The sequence below is a fragment of the Oncorhynchus keta genome, unplaced genomic scaffold, assembly GCF_023373465.1.
Source record: "Oncorhynchus keta strain PuntledgeMale-10-30-2019 unplaced genomic scaffold, Oket_V2 Un_contig_3473_pilon_pilon, whole genome shotgun sequence".
In the NCBI taxonomy this organism is placed as follows: domain Eukaryota; kingdom Metazoa; phylum Chordata; class Actinopteri; order Salmoniformes; family Salmonidae; genus Oncorhynchus; species Oncorhynchus keta.
Genome location: NW_026287276.1, coordinates 139229 through 156842, shown reverse-complemented (window position 1 = coordinate 156842; position 17614 = coordinate 139229). Strand labels below are relative to the sequence as shown.

General features: G+C 45.0%; 1 long non-coding RNA gene and 1 pseudogene across 4 annotated transcripts; both read left to right on the top strand.

The window, feature by feature from the left end:
* Positions 1-2066: 2066 nt before the first annotated feature.
* Positions 2067-3015, top strand: LOC127924004 (uncharacterized). 4 transcript variants are annotated; one of them, XR_008116521.1, is made up of 3 exons: positions 2067-2219; positions 2260-2339; positions 2420-3015. It is a non-coding gene; the product is annotated as an uncharacterized LOC127924004 (long non-coding RNA). The 4 variants fall into 4 exon arrangements; XR_008116523.1 differs by having other exon boundaries at positions 2067-2339; positions 2420-2659; positions 2740-3015; XR_008116522.1 differs by having other exon boundaries at positions 2067-2339; positions 2420-2659; positions 2700-3015.
* Positions 3016-8085: 5070 nt separating this feature from the next.
* Positions 8086-17614, top strand: part of LOC118383880 (methionine synthase-like) — a 115136-nt pseudogene continuing 105607 nt past the window's right edge.

The following is a 17614-nucleotide window of genomic DNA, read 5'->3' as shown; positions in this document are numbered from 1 at the left end:
TAAGGCCAGCTGGTAGTGTCACTCAGTAGCTGGTAAGGCCAGCTGGTAGTGTCACTCAGTAGCTGGTAAGGCCAGCTGGTAGTGTCACTCAGTAGCTGGTATAGGCCAGCTGGTAGTGTCACTAGCTGGTACTGGCCAGCTGGTAGTGTCACTCAGTATGGTATGGCCAGCTGGTAGTGTCACTCAGTAGCTGGTAAGGCCAGCTGGTAGTGTCACTCAGTAGCTGGTAAGGCCAGCTGGTAGTGTCACTCAGTAGCTGGTAAGGCCAGCTGGTAGTGTCACTCAGTAGCTGGTAAGGCCAGCTGGTAGTGTCACTCAGTAGCTGGTAGGCCAGCTGGTAGTGTCACTCAGTAGCTGGTAAGGCCAGCTGGTAGTGTCACTCAGACCTGGTAAGGCCAGCTGGTAGTGTCACTGTAGCTGGTATAAGCTGGTAGTGTCACTCAGTAGCTGGTAAAATGCTGGTAGTGTCACTCAGTAGCTGGTAACCCAGCTGGTAGTGTCACTCAGTAGCTGGTATCCAGCTGGTAGTGTCACTCAGTAGCTGGTAAGGCCAGCTGGTAGTGTACTGGTATGGCCAACAGTAGCTGGTAGCTGGTAGTGTCACTCAGTAGCTGGTATGGCCAGCTGGTAGTGTCACTCAGTAGCTGGTAAGGCCAGCTGGTAGTGTCACTCAGTAGCTGGTATGGCCAGCTGGTAGTGTCACTCAGTAGCTGGTATGGCCAGCTGGTAGTGTCACTCAGTAGCTGGTAAGGCCAGCTGGTAGTGTCACTCAGTAGCTGGTATGGCCAGCTGGTAGTGTCACTCAGTAGCTGGTAAGGCCAGCTGGTAGTGTCACTCAGTAGCTGGTAAGGCCAGCTGGTAGTGTCACTCAGTAGCTGGTAAGGCCAGCTGGTAGTGTCACTCAGTAGCTGGTAAGGCCAGCTGGTAGTGTCACTCAGTAGCTGGTAAGGCCAGCTGGTAGTGTCACTCAGTAGCTGGTATGGCCAGCTGGTAGTGTCACTCAGTAGCTGGTATGGCCAGCTGGTAGTGTCACTCAGTAGCTGGTAAGGCCAGCTGGTAGTGTCACTCAGTAGCTGGTAAGGCCAGCTGGTAGTGTCACTCAGTAGCTGGTAAGGCCAGCTGGTAGTGTCACTCAGTAGCTGGTATGGCCAGCTGGTAGTGTCACTCAGTAGCTGGTAAGGCCAGCTGGTAGTGTCACTCAGTAGCTGGTATGGCCAGCTGGTAGTGTCACCCAGTAGCTGGTATGGCCAGCTGGTAGTGTCACTCAGTAGCTGGTATGGCCAGCTGGTAGTGTCACTCAGTAGCTGGTATGGCCAGCTGGTAGTGTCACTCAGTAGCTGGTATGGCCAGCTGGTAGTGTCACTCAGTAGCTGGTATGGCCAGCTGGTAGTGTCACTCAGTAGCTGGTAAGGCCAGCTGGTAGTGTCACTCAGTAGCTGGTAAGGCCAGCTGGTAGTGTCACTCAGTAGCTGGTATGGCCAGCTGGTAGTGTCACTCAGTAGCTGGTATGGCCAGCTGGTAGTGTCACTCAGTAGCTGGTATGGCCAGCTGGTAGTGTCACCCAGTAGCTGGTATGGCCAGCTGGTAGTGTCACTCAGTAGCTGGTAAGGCCAGCTGGTAGTGTCACTCAGTAGCTGGTGTGTCTCAAATGGCTCTCTGTTCACTATTTAGTGCACTATGAAGGGAATAGGTAGTGCACTATACCCTTTACCAGGGGACATAGGTAGTATCAATAGGGAATAGTAATGTATCACTATTTATGGGGAATAGGTAGTGCACTATATAGGGAATAGGTAGGACATGAGTGTGGTAGGACATGAGGTAATGTGCACTATATAGGTATCAAACATAGAATAGGTAGTGGACTATATAGGGAATAGGTAGTGCACTATATAGGGAATAGGTAGTGCACTATGAAGGGAATAGGTAGTGCACTATATAGGGAATAGGTAGTGCACTATATAGGGTAGGTTGTGCACTCTATAGGGAATAGGTAGTGCACTATATAGGGAATAGGTAGTGGACTATATAGGGAATAGGTGGTGCACTATGAAGGGAATAAGTAGTGCACTATATATGGAATAGGTAGTGCACTATATAGGGAATAGGTAGACTGGTCTCTCTTTGTAGTGTACAGATAACAGACATGAGTAATGTATCAAACATAACCCTTTATCAGGTAGGACATGAGTAATGTATCAAACATTACCCTTTACCAGGTAGGACATGAGTAATGTATCAAACATAACCCTTTACCAGGTAGGACATGAGTAATGTATCAAACATTACCCTTTATCAGGTAGGACATGAGTAATGTATCAAACATTACCCTTTACCAGGTAGGACATGAGTAATGTATCAAACATTACCCTTTACCAGGTAGGACATGAGTAATGTATCAAACATTACCCTTTACCAGGTAGGACATGAGTAATGTATCAAACATTACCCTTTATCAGGTAGGACATGAGTAATGTATCAAACATTACCCTTTATCAGGTAGGACATGAGTAATGTATCAAACATTACCCTTTATCAGGTAGGACATGAGTAATGTATCAAACATTACCCTTTATCAGGTAGGACATGAGTAATGTATCAAACATTACCCTTTACCAGGTAGGACATGAGTAATGTATCAAACATTACCCTTTACCAGGTAGGGCATGAGTAATGTATCAAACATAACCCTTTATCAGGTAGGACATGAGTAATGTATCAAACATTACCCTTTACCAGGTAGGACATGAGTAATGTATCAAACATTACCCTTTATCAGGTAGGACATGAGTAATGTATCAAACATTACCCTTTATCAGGTAGGACATGAGTAGCACAGCCATCTTATCTGTCTGTTATTCTCAACCTGATTGACTCAATGTTAGCCTGGTTCCAGATCAGTTTGTTAAGTCACCTGACAATGACCTTATGTATTGGCAAGACAGCTCAAACAGATCTGGGACCTGGCTTAAATCAATGTGTCTGTTGTCATGCTGTAGCCTGGGTTCCACTCCTCTGTGTCTCTCTGAGTTTGCCCGCATCATGTCTCTAGTGGATCCCACTCTGTCTTAAATCAAGTCTGTTCCAGTCCTTCGTTGACTTCCTGACTCCTCTCTCTGTGACACCTCTCTGTCTCTCTCCTCCTTCAAGATCCTGTCTCTGATCAGGTGGGTCCTCTGTGTCTGATGGCTCCTCTGTGTCTCCTCTGTGTCTCTCTCACTGGCTTCCTTTCTGTCTCTCTCACTGGCTTCCTCTCTGTCTCTCTCACTGGCTTCCTCTCTGTGTCTCTCACTGGCTTCCTCTCTGTCTCTCTCACTCGCTTCCTCTCTGTCTCTCTCACTCGCTTCCTCTCTGTCTCTCTCACTCGCTTCCTCTCTGTCTCTCTCACTGGCTTCCTCTCTGTCTCTCTCACTCGCTTCCTCTCTGTCTCTGTCTGTCTCTCTGTCTCTCTCACTCACTTCCTCTCTGTCTCTCTCACTCGCTTCCTCTCTGTCTCTCTCACTCACGCTTCCTCTCTGTCTCTCTCACTCACTTCCTCTGTGTCTCTCTCACTCGCTTCCTCTCTGTCTCTCTCACTCGCTTCCTCTGTGTCTCTCTCACTCGCTTCCTCTCTGTCTCTCTCACTTGCTTCCTCTCTGTCTCTCTCACTCACTTCCTCTCTGTCTCTCTCACTCACTTCCTCTGTGTCTCTCTCACTCGCTTCCTCTCTCTGTCTCTCTCACTCGCTTCCTCTCTGTCTCTCTCACTCGCTTCCTCTGTGTCTCTCTCACTCGCTTCCTCTGTGTCTCTCTCACTCGCTTCCTCTGTGTCTCTCTCACTCGCTTCCTCTCTGTCTCTCTCACTCACTTCCTCTCTGTCTCTCTCACTCGCTTCCTCTCTGTCTCTCTCACTCGCTTCCTCTCTGTCTCTCTCACTCGCTTCCTCTCTGTCTCTCATTTCCTCTCTGTCTCTCTCACTCACTTCCTCTCTGTCTCTCTCACTCGCTTCCTCTGTGTCTCTCTCACTCGCTCTTCCTCTCTGTCTCTCTCACTCGCTTCCTCTCTGTCTCTCTCACTCGCTTCCTCTGTGTCTCTCTCACTCGCTTCCTCTGTGTCTCTCTCACTCGCTTCCTCTCTGTCTCTCTCACTCGCTTCCTCTGTGTCTCTCTCACTCGCTTCCTCTCTGTCTCTCTCTCACTCCTCTCTGTCTTCCTCTCTGTCTCTCTCTCTCGCTTCCTCTGTGTCTCTCTCACTCGCTTCCTCTCTCTCTCTGTCTCTCTCACTCGCTTCCTCTCTGTCTCTCTCACTCTCCCTCTCTGTCTCTCTCACTCGCTTCCTCTCTGTCTCTCTCACTCACTTCCTCTGTGTCTCTCTCACTCCTCTGTGTCTCTTTCACTCCTTCTCTGTGTCTCTCTCACTCGCTTCCTCTGTGTCTCTTTCACTCGCTTCCTCTGTGTCTCTTTCACTCGCTTCCTCTGTGTCTCTTTCACTCGCTTCCTCTGTGTCTCTGTCACTCGCTTCCTCTGTGTCTCTTTCACTCGCTTCCTCTGTGTCTCTTTCACTCGCTTCCTCTCTGTCTCTGTCTGTCTCTTCCTCTCTGTCTCTGTCTGTCTCTTCCTCTCTGTCTCTGTCTGTCTCTTCCTCTCTGTCTCTGTCACTCGCTTCCTCTCTGTCTCTGTCTGTCTCTTCCTCTCTGTCTCTCTCTGTCTCTTCCTCTCTGTCTCTGTCTGTCTCTTCCTCTCTGTCTCTGTCACTCGCTTCCTCTCTGTCTCTGTCTGTCTCGTCCTCTTTCACCCGTTTCCTTTATCCGTCTCGTGCATGCTTACTCTCTCGAGCACTTTCTCTCTCTCTAGTCAAGTCACGTCACAATTTATTTTAAAGTTTATTTTACGACGTCATCTCAAATGTGTTGTATCCTTTTCCATTAGCCCTTCATCCTGCTGGAGGAGCTGCGTAGAGAGCTGCCCCCTGAGCAGGCAGAGTACTGTATCTCCAGGATGCCCCTGTACAATGGGCCTGACGGGGTCCCAGGGGCTCTGGACTACACTGCCTTCTCCACGGCCCTCTATGGGGAGAGCGACCTCTAGCTTCACACACCAGAAATGCACCCTGACCTTGTGTCAGTCTCGCTCCGTTTTGTTCCACACATTTACATCTAAAAATGATTTGACCGGTACTAAAGGGAGTTATATTTTTGAGAAATACAAAGCATTTTAAAGCCGTTTCATGAGTGTATGATTTTTAAAAAGAGTAGGGAGAAATATTTATTTCAAAGGACTGAGCAGGATTCATTCACTAGATTAAAAAAAAAAATTATGACTCAGTAAATGTGAAATTTACATGTGAGTCACATAAAAGTAAACAAATTCAAGTAACTTACACATAAATGTAACTTACACTAAACCTATTTACACATAAAAAGTAACTTACACATAAAAAGTAACTGACACAAGAAGAATTACACAAAAAGTTACACATAAAATGTAACTTACACATAAGAAGTAACTGACACATAAGAAGCGCTACTAAGTTATTTGCTAGTCACCTATGGAGACCTAAAGATATGCATTTATGAGAAGCTTGTATTGTATCAGTGTTTGCACTCTTCTAAATTAGTACATAAAAAACACGTTTTTGCCCCATCTGTTCAGTGTCTAAAATGAATGAAAAAGGACCCAGTATGTTAGCCTGGTCTCAGATCTGATCTAACCTAGCCTGGTCTCAGATCTGATCCCACAGCCTGGTCTCAGATCTGATCTCACCTAGCCTGGTGTCAGTTACATTATAATCCCACCCAGACTACATTATAATCCCCCAGGCTACATTATAATCCCCCAGACTACATTATAATCCCCCCAGACTACATTATAATCCCCCAGACTACATTATAATCCCACCCAGACTACATTATAATCCCCCCAGGCTACATTATAATCCCCCCAGGCTACATTATAATCCCCCCAGACTACATTATAATCCACCCAGACTACATTATAATCCACCCAGACTACATTATAATCCCACCCAGACTACATTATAATCCCCCCAGACTACATTATAATCCCCCCAGGCTACATTATAATCCCCCCAGGCTACATTATAATCCCCCAGGCTACATTATAATCCCCCCAGGCTACATTATAATCCCCCCAGGCTACATTATAATCCCCCCAGGCTACATTATAATCTCCCCAGGCTACATTATAATCCCCCCAGGCTACATTATAATCCCCCCAGACTACATTATAATCCCCCCAGGCTACATTATAATCCCCCCAGGCTACATTATAATCCCCCCAGGCTACATTATAATCCCCCCAGGCTACATTATAATCCCCCCAGGCTACATTATAATCTCCCCAGGCTACATTATAATCCCCCCAGGCTACATTATAATCCCCCCAGGCTACATTATAATCCACCCAGGCTACATTATAATCCCCCAGGCTACATTATAATCCCCCAGAATCTACATTATAATCCCCCAGGCTACATTATAATCCCCCAGGCTACATTATAATCCCCCAGACATTATAATCTACATTATAATCCCCCAGGCTACATTATAATCTCCCAGGCTACATTATAATCCCCCAGGCTACATTATAATCCACCCAGGCTACATTATAATCCCCCAGGCTACATTATAATCCCCCTGTTTGCTACATTATAATCCCCCAGACTACATTATAATCCACCCAGGCTACATTATAATTCACCCAGACTACATTATAATCCACCCAGACTGTTCACATTATAATCCCCCAGGCTACATTATAATCCCCCAGGCTACATTATAATCCCCCAGGCTACATTATAATCCCCCAGGCTACATTATAATCCCCACCCAGGCTACATTATAATCCCCCAGGCTACATTATAATCCCCCCAGGCTACATTATAATCCCCCCAGACTACATTATAATCCACCCAGGCTACATTATAATCCCCCCAGGCTACATTATAATCCACCCAGGCTACATTATAATCCCACCCAGACTACATTATAATCCCCCAGGCTACATTATAATCCACCCAGGCTACATTATAATCCCCCAGGCTACATTATAATCCCACCCAGGCTACATTATAATCCCACCCAGGCTACATTATAATCCCCCAGGCTACATTATAATCCCCCCAGGCTGCATTATAATCTCCCCACACTACATTATAATCCACCCAGGCTACATTATAATCCCACCCAGGCTACATTATAATTCATCCAGGCTACCAGTATGTCAAAACTGCAGAACTATTTATTGTCAAAACGAGTGAAAACTTGGGTTTCCTGATTAGAGTAGAGTCAAGTTTCCCCTGAAGGCTGATTTTGAGTCAGTCTAGCGTTTCTCCCCATTAATGTTTTGTGTCAAGCTTGGGGGAGGGGAACCTGATCCTAGGTCTGTACCTAGGGGAAGCTGATCCTAGGTCTGTACCTAGGGGAAACTTTCACCCCAGAGCCTCATGATATGGCAGAAACTAGGCTGTGTTGATGCCAGAAACAAAAATAATATAACTGTAAAATAACGAACTGTTTTGTCTGGGTAAAACTACAACATTTATAGTCCCCTCAGCAGCCGGTGTGGAGTCTGAAGTTATGAAGCGTTACTAGTGTTAAGGCAAACGAGCAGACAATAAACTCTTGTGATTAAAACGTGTTGGTTGTTTTTCTTCTGTTGTAGCTGGACGTTCTGAATATCCGAGTGATACCTGTCGATTACGGCCCAATACGGGCAGATGGACTTTTGGATTCTTTTAGGACATGTTTTTTCCCCCTTTCAGGTTTTACTTTCTAGCTTTTGTCAAGTAACGAAGAAAATAACAATCGAAATCAATACATTTTCAAGACATGATTTTAAACGCCTTATTTAAATTAAAAGGCTTTGTAATCTGTGTCAAAGCAGCGTTCCCTTTCAGAGAGCCGACACCTACAACATGTAATCAGATAGGTACAGGCACGTCATATCGGAGTCGTTCTTCTCCTGGAAGGACCTGAATGTTGCTCAATCAAACCTGCGCATGCGTGGTTCTGCAGCGTGCAGCGTGGTGCCGCCTGCGTGGTTCCGCAGCGTGCAGCGTGGTGCCGCCTGCGTGGTATCGCAGCGTGTAGCGTGGTTCCGCAGCGTGCAGCGTAGGTCCGCCTGCGTGGTTGTGCAGCTCCTCCACGCCAGACGGAGGAAAGTGATTTATGGACATTGAGTTGACAAGCGGCCGCCAGTAGGGTCAGAGTTGGTTGCTCTCTTCAGACACTTTTTGTTCCTTTGCAGTTAAAACAAGCAAAAGAAGAAGAATTACAACGCCATGGCTCCTACAATATATGAGAGTTCAACAACAAAAGGTAAACTGTTGCAACTTCCTGGTTTAGTATTTAGCTCGAGAGAGGAGCTGGCTGCCAAGCAGCTGTCAATGACTGGCTCGATTAGATGCAGTTGGTTAGTTTGCTGCATATCCACGTCAATTAACGGTCGACGTTTTTCCATCCAGCTACCCTAAATGACAAACGTTTTTATTTATTCATAGATAGATAGATAGATAGATAGATAGATAGATAGATAGATACATAGCAGCTAGTCAACATGTGCTGTCTGCATGTCCCCCTGCCTGGTAGAGTAACGTTAGCAAAACACTGGCAGAGAGATATAGATAGTAACTTGGGTCGCAATGTCAGGACACCAAACGTTTCCAGAACCGAACGGAAACGAAACGGGAGGGGGACCTGCATTTGTCCAATAGAAACTCTGGTGTTATTTGTAAAACTCGAGTTGAACTGAATTTGTAGAATATATAAACGCTCGTTTTAGTTGCAAAAGGTGTAACTACTGTTTCCATTGGACAAATTCATGTAAGTTTTTATCCCCGTTCCGTTTGTTTCCATTTTAAGAAACGTTTTACAACTGAACAGGCGTAATGAATACACCCATGACACGTGTAAACCACTTCCCTGTAAACAAGCGAGTAAACGAACATCTTATCTCGGTAATGGACAACTGGTGGGCCTTTTGTAGATCAACCCCCCTCCACAGAAATATATATATATATATATATATATATATATACAGTACCAGTCAAAGGTTTGGACACACCTACTCATTCCAGGGTTTTTCTTTATTTGATTTTTTAAACTATTTTTTACATTGTAGAATAATAGTGAAGACATCAACTATGGAATAACACATATGGAATCATGTAGTAACCAAAAAAAGTGTTAAACAAATCAAACTATATTTTATATTTGCGATTCTTCAAAGTAGCCACCCTTTGCCTTGATAACAGCCTGGCATTCTCTCAACCAGTTTATATAACCATATTAACATGTAATATGCTAACTGCAGAGCTTCACTAGAGGCTGAGCTCAGGGAGCTGTTGAGGAAGAGGATCATGATACTAGGATGGGAACATATTTATCATGTCATAACCATATTAACATGTCATATGTTGCTTACCTCAGGTAGTGGGCCTAGCAGACCTGCCCTAGAGGCTGAGCTCAGGGAGCTGTTGAGGAAGAGGATCATGATACTAGGATGGGAACATATTTATCATGTCATAACCATATTAACATGTCATATGTTGCTTACCTCAGGTAGTGGGCCTAGCAGACCTGCCCTAGAGGCTGAGCTCAGGGAGCTGTTGAGGAAGAGGATCATGATACTAGATGGAGGGATGGGCACCATGATCCAGGAGAGGCGATTGGAGGAGGAGCACTTCAGGGGGGAGGAGTTTAAAGACCACACCCACAGCCTGAAGGGCAACAACGACCTGCTGAGCATCACACAGAGTGACGTCATCTACAATATACACAAGGTACGGTGATGTCATCTACAATATACACAAGGTACGGTGATGTCATCTACAATATACACAAGGTACGGTGATGTCATCTACAATATACACAAGGTACGGTGATGTCATCTACAATATACACAAGGTACGGTGATGTCATCTACAATATACACAAGGTACAGTGATGTCATCTACAATATACACAAGGTACGGTGATGTCATCTACAATATACACAAGGTACGGTGATGTCATCTACAATATACACAAGGTACGGTGATGTCATCTACAATATACACAAGGTACGGTGATGTCATCTACAATATACACAAGGTACGGTGATGTCATCTACTATATACACAAGGTACGGTGATGTCATCTACAATATACACAAGGTACGGTGATGTCATCTACAATATACACAAGGTACGGTGATGTCATCTACAATATACACAAGGTACGGTGATGTCATCTACAATATACACAAGGTACGGTGATGTCATCTACAATATACACAAGGTACGGTGAGTGGAGTTAAAGAGTGGTTCACGTTATCCAGGACAGCAACACACTGTAAGGTTGCAAGTTCAAATCCCAGAGCGGACAAGGTACAAATCTGTCGTTCTGCCCCTGAACAAGGCAGTTAACCCACTGTTCCCCGGTAGGCCGTCGTTGTAAATAAGAATTTGTTCTTAACTGACTTGCCTGGTTAAATTAAAATGCACCTGTCTGTTACGCCCTAGTAATAATTAACCTGCACCTAGAATTGTTGATCTGTTATTGAGACGTATTTTCGGTCTTTTTGTGGGAGAGAGATAGACGGGCGGACAGGATGAGATGACCTCTTTTTGCTTGGTGAAACTCTGCTGCGTGGATAAGCATTGACGTTCCTCTCTTGTGTTTGTTCCTAGGAATATCTTCTGGCCGGGGCAGACATCATTGAGACCAACACTTTCAGTAGCACCTGTATCGCCCAGGCCGACTACGGACTGGGACACTTGGTAAGAGAACGGGGTCAGTGGGGCGGTCTGTAGAATAACACTCCGATGACCAATCAGAAGCTGTTATCGCAATATCAGATCACCCCAATCAGAAGCTGTTATCACAACATCAGATCACCAATCAAAAGCTGTTATCGCAACATCAGATCACCAATCAGAAGCTGTTATCGCAACATCAGATCACCAATCAGAAGCTGTTATCGCAACATCAGATCACCAATCAAAAGCTGTTATCGCAACATCAGATCACCAATCAAAAGCTGTTATCGCAAAATCAGATCACCCAATCAAAAGCTGTTATCGCAATATCATATCACCAATCAGAAGCTGTTATCACAACATCAGATCACCCAATCAAAAGCTGTTATCGCAACATCATATCACCAATCAAAAGCTCATTCATTCAGGTTGTTTGACTCCCTGATGTTTTCTCAGGCTTATCGTATGAACAAGGTGTCAGCAGTGTAAGCAGATGTCAGTTTCCAAAGATGTTTGTAATTGACAACATCACCAACCAGATGTGTGTTTCCGTGTTTGTAATGACAACATTGCGTGTAGTATGATGTTTTCCGTGTTTGTAATGACAACCCTGTAGTTTGTAATGACAACATTGCGTGTAATAGATGTGTATTTCCGTGTTTGTAATGACAACATTGCGTGTAATAGATGTGTATTTCCGTGTTTGTAATGACAACATTGCGTGTAATAGATGTGTATTTCCGTGTTTGTAATGACAACATTGCGTGTAATAGATGTGTATTTCCGTGTTTGTAATGACAACATTGCGTGTAATAGATGTGTGTTTCCGTGTTTGTAATGACAACATTGCGTGTAATAGATGTGTGTTTCCGTGTTTGTAATGACAACATTGCGTGTAATAGATGTGTATTTCCGTGTTTGTAATGACAACATTGCGTGTAATAGATGTGTATTTCCGTGTTTGTAATGACAACATTGCGTGTAATAGATGTGTGTTTCCGTGTTTGTAATGACAACATTGCGTGTAATAGATGTGTGTTTCCGTGTTTGTAATGACAACATTGCGTGTAATAGATGTGTGTTTCCGTGTTTGTAACTCACAAACCTTTTGTTTTTTTATTACCAGGTTGTAAGAGATACGTGGCGGGCGCCGTGGGCCCCACCAATAAAACCCTGTCTGTGTCTCCCTCAGTGGAGAGACCAGACTTCAGGAACGTCAGTAAGAGATCAGCTTGTTGTTTATGCTTCTTCCTTGTCTTTCTACTGATGTCACTGCAAAGTGGCAGATTGGCAGGTGTTTTCCCCTTACAGTGGTGACATGTCACTACAGACCTGCGCTATATAGCTGTCTGTTACCCTATCAGGGTCTATAAGGGCTCTCAGACCTACACTATGTATCTGTTACCCTATCAGGGTCTATAAGGGCTCTCAGACCTACACTATGTATCTGTTACCCTCTCAGACCTACACTATGTATCTGTTACCCTCTCAGACCTACACTATGTATCTGTTACCCTCTCAGACCTACACTATGTATCTGTTACCCTCTCAGACCTACACTATGTATCTGTTACCCTCTCAGACCTACACTATGTATCTGTTACCCTCTCAGACCTACACTATGTATCTGTTACCCTCTCAGACCTACACTATGTATCTGTTACCCTCTCAGACCTACACTATGTATCTGTTACCCTCTCAGACCTACACTATGTATCTGTTACCCTCTCAGACCTACACTATGTATCTGTTATCCTCAGACCTACACTATGTATCTGACCTACACTATGTATCTGTTACCCTCTCAGACCTACACTATGTATCTGTTACCCTCTCAGACCTACACTATGTATCTGTTACCCTCTCAGACCTACACTATGTATCTGTTACCCTCTCAGACACTATGTATCTGTTACCCTCTCAGACCTACACTATGTATCTGTTACCCTCTCAGACCTACACTATGTATCTGTTACCCTCTCAGACCTACACTATGTATCTGTTACCCTCAGACCTACACTATGTATCTGTTACCCTCTCAGACCTACACTATGCTGTTACCCTATCAGACCTACACTATGTATCTGTTACCCTCTCAGACCTACACTATGTATCTGTTATCCCTCTCAGACCTACACTATGTATCTGTTACCCTCTCAGACCTACACTATGTATCTGTTACCCTCTCAGACCTACACTATGTATCTGTTACCCTCTCAGACCTACACTATGTATCTGTTACCCTCTCAGACCTACACTATGTATCTGTTACCCTCTCAGACCTACACTATGTATCTGTTACCCTCTCAGACCTACACTATGTATCTGTTACCCTATCAGACCTACACTATGTATCTGTTACCCTCTCAGACCTACACTATGTATCTGTTACCCTCTCAGACCTACACTATGTATCTGTTACCCTCTCAGACCTACACTATGTATCTGTTACCCTCTCAGACCTACACTATGTATCTGTTACCCTCTCAGACCTACACTATGTATCTGTTACCCTCTCAGACCTACACTATGTATCTGTTACCCAATCGGGGTCTATAAAGGCCTCTCAGGGGACTCTTGATAAACCATTGGTAACCTCCAGAGTTGACAGTACTCTCTCTGATGGTGCTACCGTGCTGAGTGTCCTGTGTCTTCCCCCTCAGCCTTTGATGAGCTGGCTGAGGCCTACGCCGAGCAGGTCCGGGGTCTGTTGGATGGAGGAGCAGATATTATCATGGTGGAGACCATCTTTGACACGGCCAACGCCAAGGTACACCTTCTTCACTCGCTGTCTTCATCACTGACTGTCATCTAGTTCCTCTTCTTCACTCGCTGCCTTCATCACTGACTGTCATCTAGTTCCTCTTCTTCACTCGCTGCCTTCATCACTGACTGTCATCTAGTTTCTCTTCTTCACTCGCTGTCATCACCACTGACTGTCATCATCACTGACTGTCTTCATCACTGACTGTCATCTAGTTTCTCTTCATTCACTGCTGTCTTCATCACTGACTGTCATCACCACTGACTGTCATCACCACTGACTGTCATCATCACTGACTGTCATCACCACTGACTGTCATCACCACTGACTGTCTTCACCACTGACTGTCATCACCACTGACTGTCTTCATCACTGACTGTCTTCATCACTGACTGTCATCATCACTGACTGTCATCATCACTGACTGTCTTCATCACTGACTGTCTTCATCACTGACTGTCTTCATCACTGACTGTCTTCATCACTGACTGTCTTCATCACTGACTGTCTTCATCACTGACTGTCTACATCACCACTCGCTGTCTTCATCACTGACTGTCTTCATCACTGACTGTCATCATCACTGACTGTCTTCATCACTGACTGTCATCATCACTGACTGTCATCACCACTGACTGTCTTCATCACTGACTGTCATCACCACTGACTGTCTTCATCACTGACTGTCATCACCACTGACTGTCTTCATCACTGACTGTCATCACCACTGACTGTCTTCATCACTGACTGTCATCACCACTGACTGTCTTCATCACTGACTGTCTTCATCACTGACTGTCATCATCACTGACTGTCTTCATCACTGACTGTCATCACCACTGACTGTCTTCATCACTGACTGTCATCACCACTGACTGTCTTCATCACTGACTGTCATCACCACTGACTGTCTTCATCACTGACTGTCTTCATCACTGACTGTCTTCACTGACTGTCTTCACCACTGACTGTCATCACCACTGACTGTCATCACCACTGACTGTCATCACCACTGACTGTCTTCATCACTGACTGTCTTCATCACTGACTGTCTTCATCACTGACTGTCATCACCACTGACTGTCTTCATCACTGACTGTCATCACCACTGACTGTCTTCATCACTGACTGTCTTCATCACTGACTGTCTTCATCACTGACTGTCATCACCACTGACTGTCTTCATCACTGACTGTCATCACCACTGACTGTCTTCATCACTGACTGTCATCACCACTGACTGTCATCACCACTGACTGTCATCACCACTGACTGTCATCACCACTGACTGTCATCACCACTGACTGTCATCACCACTGACTGTCTTCATCACTGACTGTCTTCATCACTGACTGACTGACTCATCACCACTGACTGTCTTCATCACTGACTGTCTTCATCACTGACTGTCATCATCACTGACTGTCTTCACCACTGACTGTCTTCACCACTGACTATCTTCATCACTGACTGTCTTCATCACTGACTGTCATCACCACTGACTGTCATCACCACTGACTGTCTTCATCACTGACTGTCATCACCACTGACTGTCATCACCACTGACTGTCATCACCACTGACTGTCATCACCACTGACTGTCATCACCACTGACTGTCTTCATCACTGACTGTCTTCATCACTGACTGTCTTCATCACTGACTGTCTTCATCACTGACTGTCATCATCACTGACTGTCTTCATCACTGACTGTCTTCATCACTGACTGTCATCACCACTGACTGTCTTCACCACTGACTGTCTTCACCACTGACTGTCTTCACCACTGACTGTCTTCACCACTGACTGTCATCACCACTGACTGTCATCACCACTGACTGTCTTCACCACTGACTGTCATCACCACTGACTGTCATCACCACTGACTGTCTTCATCACTGACTGTCTTCATCACTGACTGTCATCATCACCACTGACTGTCTTCATCACTGACTGTCATCATCACCACTGACTGTCTTCACCACTGACTGTCATCACCACTGACTGTCTTCATCACTGACTGTCTTCATCACTGACTGTCATCTAGTTTCTATCAATGTGATTCTAGTTTTACATACGTTTCCATACAATTGATCATAGTCAATGTATCGATTATTATTCTTTTTTTATCTTGTCATAAAGGCAGCACTGTTTGCTATCGACAAACTGTTTGAAGAGAGCTACGAACCCAGACCTATATTTGTAAGTATGAATTCTGTCTTTTTGTCAGTGTCTTGCCAGTGTATTTCTTAGTTAAATTACTAAATTACTAAATTAGTTAGCTAACGAGGCTAATTGAGGCTGCTAGCCATAACGTTACTGTGCTTCTCGCCGTCCTATAGTTAGCTAACGAGGCTAATTGAGGCTAGCCATAACGCTACTGTGCTTCTCACCGTCCTACAGTTAGCTAACGAGGCTAATTGAGGCTGCTAGCCATAACGTTACTGTGCTTCTCGCCGTCCTATAGTTAGCTAACGAGGCTAATTGAGGCTAGCCATAACGCTACTGTGCTTCTCACCGTCCTACAGTTAGCAAACGAGGCTAATTGAGGCTAGCCATAATGTTACTGTGCTTCTCACATCCTATAGTTAGCTAACGAGGCTAATTGAGGCTAGCCATAACGTTACTGTGCTTCTCACGTCCTACAGTTAGCTAACGAGGCTAATTGCTGCTGCTACCCATAACGTTACTGTGCTTCTCATCGTCCTACAGTTAGCCAACGAGGCTATATATATATATATATTATTATTATTATATATTAATTGAGGCTGCTAGCCATAACGTTACTGTGCTTCTCACCATCCTACAGTTAGCCAACGAGGCTAATTGAGGCTGCTAGCCATAACGTTACTATGCTTCTCACCGTCCTACAGTTAGCTAACGAGGCTAATTGAGGCTGCTAGCCATAACGTTACTGTGCTTCTCACCGTCCTACAGTTAGCTAACGAGACTAATTGAGGCTGCTACCATAACGTTACTGTGCTTCTCATCGTCCTACAGTTAGCCAACGAGGCTAATTGAGGCTGCTAGCCATAACGTTACTGTGCTTCTCATCGTCCTACAGTTAGCCAACGAGGCTAATTGAGGCTGCTAGCCATAATAATGTAATAATATATGAGGCTGCTAGCTAATATATGCATTTAGCAGACGCTTTTATCCAAAGCGACTTACAGTCATGTGTGCATACATTCTACGTGTGTTCTCAATCTAACCCACTACCCTGGCGTTACAAGGCTCTACCAACTGTGCTACAGAAGGACCAGAAGGGCCATAACGTTACTGTGCTTCTCACCATCCTACAGTTAGCCAACGAGGCTAATTGAGGCTGCTAGCCATAACGTTACTGTGCTTCTCACCGTCCTACAGTTAGCTAACGAGGCTAATTGAGGCTGCTAGCCATAACGTTACTGTGCTTCTCACATCCTATAGTTAGCTAACGAGGCTAATTGAGGCTAGCCATAACGCTACTGTGCTTCTCACCGTCCTACAGTTAGCTAACGAGGCTAATTGCTGCTGCTACCCATAACGTTACTGTGCTTCTCACCGTCCTACAGTTAGCTAACGAGGCTAATTGAGGCTAGCCATAATGTTACTGTGCTTCTCACCGTCCTACAGTTAGCTAACGAGGCTAATTGAGGCTGCTAGCCATAACGTTACTGTGCTTCTCACCGTCCTACAGTTAGCTAACGAGGCTAATTGAGGCTGCTAGCCATAACGTTACTGTGCTTCTCACCGTCCTACAGTTAGCTAACGAGGCTAATTGAGGCTGCTAGCCATAACGTTACTGTGCTTCTCACATCCTATAGTTAGCTAACGAGGCTAATTGAGGCTAGCCATAACGCTTACTGTGCTTCTCACCGTCCTACAGTTAGCTAACGAGGCTAATTGGCTGCTACCCATAACGTTACTGTGCTTCTCACCGTCCTACAGTTAGCAAACGAGGCTAATTGAGGCTAGCCATAATGTTACTGTGCTTCTCACCGTCCTACAGTTAGCTAACGAGGCTAATTGAGGCTGCTAGCCATAACGTTACTGTGCTTCTCACCGTCCTACAGTTAGCTAACGAGGCTAATTGAGGCTGCTAGCCATAACGTTACTGTGCTTCTCACATCCT